Source organism: Cupressus sempervirens, chromosome 4, assembly GCF_028749045.1.
Source record: "Cupressus sempervirens isolate cs-2001-9-10 chromosome 4, ASM2874904v1, whole genome shotgun sequence".
NCBI lineage: Eukaryota > Viridiplantae > Streptophyta > Pinopsida > Cupressales > Cupressaceae > Cupressus > Cupressus sempervirens.
Window position 1 is genome coordinate 486,727,553 of NC_143121.1, and position 5,431 is coordinate 486,732,983.

The window sequence follows — 5,431 nt, forward strand, 5'->3', positions numbered from 1 at the left end:
CTCTAGGTCTCATATTACATCTTATTAGTCCTCATTCTACATCTCTCATCATTCATAGTATATTCCTTAGGGTTCACTTTACATCCCTTAGTCTTTGCATTTCAACCTTAAATCTGCACCTTGCATCTCCCATTTTCATTCTTGCATTACCCAACCTCAATATTGCATGCTTTAACCATAATTCTAGTTGTCATAACCATCATTTTGTGCCTTCATTCTAGTCTTGGAATTGTCCTCTACTATTTGGCTCACTCTCACATTAATCGGGAAACCTCATAACCCAAAATCACCTTAGTTTCATCCCAACTTACCAATTACACTATAAAGCAACCAAATACACTCTAACTAGCCCCAACTACACCATAGGTGTAGTTGGTACTATCTAAATGCACTTGGTGGTCTGAGAACCTAGTTTGGCCTTCCAGGTAACATTTTTAGACTTTATAAGTGTCCTTAGGTACTTGAATAGGCCCCCTATCTCAACATGTCTTGATCTACATTCTACATGTCATAACCTTCATTATTTTCACTTAGGGATTCATTCCTTATGTATTAACCTTCATTTTTCATCTTGTACCCAATCATAAAATCATCTCCAACATCCTAGCTCTCTAGTATAGCAACTTGGCAATCACCCAACTTAGAATCAACAAATATTCAACCCAGTCTCCCAACTACACCATGAAACTACCAATTATGCTCAAACTGGCCCCAAGTGAACCATAGACATATTTGGTGATTTTGGATCACACTTGGTACTATTAGAGTTCACTTGAGTGCTTGCATGACCATTTTGGGCCTCCAAATTGCATTTTTGGACCCTAAAATTGACCCTAGAAGCATCTATAGGATCTCATTCTACATATGACCCAAAACAACATCTTGAACCCAGGACTTCATTTTAAATATGAGGGCCTTTGCATATTGCATACCCAATAAGCATAAACATCTTTTTGGTCCTCCTAAATGTCATTTTGAACCCAAACCCTTTGAGTTTAGTTAAAAATTTGAACAAAATAATGAATCCTAGATGATGGAGACACAACCCAAGAACAAAATGGACACAACAAAAAGGGAAAATTATATTAACTGAGAAAATAAGTTATTAAAAATAGCACAAAGAAAATAAACTTCAGAACATGCCCTAAGGGCTTACAATAGCGTAAATCTGGAGATAATTTCTCCTTTCAGTACCTCCTCTCAAACTCCACTCCGAACTGCCTTTTACAATGCCAAAAATCTCCTTAAATAGACCCCAGAGGGTTAAGGACTAGGAGTACATTCTAGAAAGTTCTAGTAGGCATCCACCGACAAAATAGAAGGTTCTAGAAGCTGCGTTAGAAGTCGGTGCAAATCTAGAAGAATTCAAAAACGGTAATCGAACTTCTGGGAGGCATAACTTTTGAACCGTAGCTCCGATTGACGAACTGTTTACATTTTCAAAAAGCTCTCAAAGTGCTCTATATTCCTATGGAATAGCTTTGCTGATTCCCCATTTTTTGACCCTTTTCAAGGTCATTTAATGCCCCAAACTTGACTTTGAAGCATTCTTAGGAGGTCTCCAAAACCCAAAAAACTACAATAACTTTCAAACCGTGGGGCCTATTGACCTGATTCTTTTTCTGGAATGCTCTAAATCATGATTACATTCATCTGGCCAATTCAAACCTTCTAGTTTACCAAAATGATGGCCCAAATACATGCTCCTATTTTTTTAGGATTTTCAAACACACTGATAGTGGAACTGTGAGAGTTGGAACCTTTATTTGACCCAAATGGGTATCCAAAAATGAAAACACATCAAACAGAAACTAAGTCTAAGTACATTTTTTTTTTGGGTGACACAAGATTGCCCTTATACCTCTGGATGCTCCTGCATCAGACACCCAGGGTAGATTGAAAAGTGACCCTGTCACTTTATAAATGGTAGAGGAAATCCCAAATGGGAAACCTCAGCTGTTGAAATCCAAGTTGAGTCCTCGATTGGCCATCCTTTCCACTTCACCAAATACTCTTCATACTGCATGTTTCTAGTACTCCTACCCACATGATGATCTAGAATTTCTTCTATCTCCTCCTTCTTAGAAGCAGGAATTGGACATGGCTCTAAAACTAGCTCCTCATCTGCACCATCATCATGATACTCTATTAAATCTGCAATGTTGAAGATGGGAGAAATGTGAATACCTTCTGGTAGCTCCACCTCATATGCATTTCCTAAGTCATGTTTCTTTAGAATTTTGCAAGGGCCAAATTTCTTCATTTTCAGCTTGTTGTAAGTACCAGCTGGAAATATTTCTTATCGTAAGTGTTCCATGACTAAATATCCTACTTGGAATTCCTTATGTCTTCTCCTTTGATCAGCCCTAGCTTTATACTCTTGATTCATCTTGGTAATGTGTGCTTGACCCTCCTCATGTAGACGCTTGATATGTTTAGCAAATTCCTCAGCTTTAGCACTTGTCCTCTCCCCTTGTTCTATCTTCCTCAGCTCTGGTGCAATCCTTAGGCAACTCCCATATACAATTTGGAATGGTGATTTTCTAGTACTCCTATTTACAGAGTTATTATAAGAAAACTCTTCCTGTGGTAGAATCAAATCCCATCCCTTGGGCTTATCCCGAACTAAACATCTCAGCAAATTGCCCAGACTCCTGTTTACCACTTCTGTTTGGCCGTCAACTTGTGGGTGATTCGTGGAACTGAATTTCAAGTCTATTCTCAACTTTTTCCACAATTTCCTCTAGAAATACCCTACAAATTTAGTATCTCTGTCAAAAACTATACTCCTTGGAAGACCATGTAGTCTTACCACCTCTTTGAAAAACAAGTCTGCAATATGGACAGCATCATGAGTTTTGTGGCATGGAATGAAATGTGCCATTTTGGAGAACCTATCAACCACCACGAATACTGAGTCATTACCCCTTTGTGTCCTTGGAAATCCAAGAACAAAATCCATAATTATGTCCTCCCATGGCCTTGATGGAACAGGCAATGGTTGATATAGGCTAGTATTGTGACTAAACCCCTTGGCAACTTGACAAACCTGGCAACTCTGTACAAACTTCTTCACATCCTGTGAAATTTGAGGCCAAAAATAATGTTCTCTAAGAATGGAAATGGTCTTATCTCAACCAAAATGTCCTACTATCCCTCCACTGTGTTTCTCCTTAATTAGATTTTCCCTCATGGAACTCCTTGGAATGCACAATTGACTACCTTTGAACAACATACCATCCTGAATCAAATAGTCTAACCACTTGGTTCTATCTACAGCAACAGGTTCTTTAAAAGCTTTCCAGGCTTTAGTAAAATCAGGATCCTCAGGGTAAAAATTCTTGAGTTCATCGAACCCAACTACTTCAACCTACATTACTATAAGCAACAATTGTCTCCTACTTAGTGCATCTGCAACCTTGTTAGATTTTCCACTTCTATGCTTCAACACAAATGTATAGCTCTGCAAGAACTCTACCCACTTCATATGCCTCTGATTGAATTTACCTTGGCTATTTAGGTACTGTAATGCCTTATGATCAGTATAAAAAAACAAATTCCTTTGGCAATAAATAATACCTCCATTTCTTTAAGGCCTGAACTATTGCATAGAACTCTTGATCATAAACATAATACTTCTTCTTTGCATCATTCAATTTTTTACTAAAATATGCAATAGGCTTACCTTCTTGGCTTAATACAGCCCCAATAGTGCTACCACTAGCATCACAATCCACCTGGAAAACCTTTCTAAAATCTGGAAGTGCCAACACAGGCTGTTCTGTCACCTTCCTCTTCAGCAATTCAAAACTTCTCACAGCTGCTGCAGTCCATTTGAACTCTTTTCTATCCCCTCTTATTGTATCAGTTAGGGGTACTTTATGCCACTGAAATTCTTAATAAACTTCTTGTAAAAACTAACTAGACCATGAAATGATCTTACCTCAGTAGCAGACCTTGGAGTAGGCCATTCCAAGATGGCTTTTACCTTCTTCGAATCCATTTTGAGACCTTCAGGTGATATAAAAAACCCTAAATAGACTAACTCCCTTTTTTGCAAAGTTACACTTCTTCAGATTAATTAATAGTTTCTCTTCCCTTAGCCTTTCAAGGACACTATGAATATGCAATAAATGTTCTTCCAAAGTCTTGCTGAAAATTAAAATATCATCCAAATAGACAATAACAAACTTTCCCAAGAACTTCTTAAGTACCTCATTCATGAGCCGCATGAAGGTGCTTGGGGCGTTCATCAATCTAAAGGGCATGACTAACCACTCATAAAGACCCTCCTTGGTCTTGAAGGCTATTTTCCACTCATCTCCTTCTCGAATCTGTATCTGGTGATAACCACTCTTTAAATCTATCTTTGTGAAGTACTGAGCTCCACTCAAGAAGTAAATAATATCATCCATCCTTGGCAAAGGAAACTGGTACTTGATGGTGATCCTATTTATAGCTTAAGAATCTATACAAATCATCCACTCTCCATCCTTCTTTGGTGCGAGTACTGCAGGTACTGCACATGGACTCAAGCTCTCTTGAATCAAGCCGTTCCTCAAAAACTCCTGAACCTATCTATTTAGCTCCTTTTTTTCAGTAGGAGTCATCCTGTGGGCAGCCTTGTTAGGCAAACTAGCTCCTAGAATCAGATCTATCTGATGACTAATTTGCCTTACTGGTGGCAATCCATCTGGAACATTATCAGAGATAATATCTCCAAACTCCCCTAGTAAATCTAAAACTTCAAATGGTATTTCACTACTAACTTCTTTATCTTTCGTAGGAATCACAGCATAGCACATATGCTGATGTTTCATGCCATCTAAAAACTTCCTTCCATCAACAAGACAAATTCTAGCACTGCTACATACCTTTTCATCTTCCTTTTTCATGGGCTTCAATTTATGGTGAACTCCATCCTTTGTGAGAGATTATGTGTTTGCATGTCCATCATGCACTGCATGTCTATGAAATTTGCATGGTCTACCCAACAATAGATGGAAAACATCCATCGAAATAACATCACAAAGAACTTCATCATGGTAACTCCCAATTTTGAATTTTACTAAACATTGTTCACTTACCAAGACCTTATGATCATCTTTTACCCAAGCAATCCGATAGGGCTATGGATGTTTCTCCCTCTTGAGCTTCAGCTTAGAGACCATCTCTTCTGATACCAAGTTATCAGTGCTACCACCATCAATGATCACATCACAACATTTATCCTCACACTTGCATCTGGTACAGAACAAACTCCTTCATTGTCCTGGTTCAATCTCACCACTTAGTAGGACTCTTTCATTTACCAAGGTTTCTCCTCTTTTTGCATCCTCTGAATGTGATGATTATGCATCCTCATCCACATGAGCAACCCTAGCTTGGCCCTCAGCTCTCCTATCTGTCCTTCCTTGTTGTTGAGGGCATT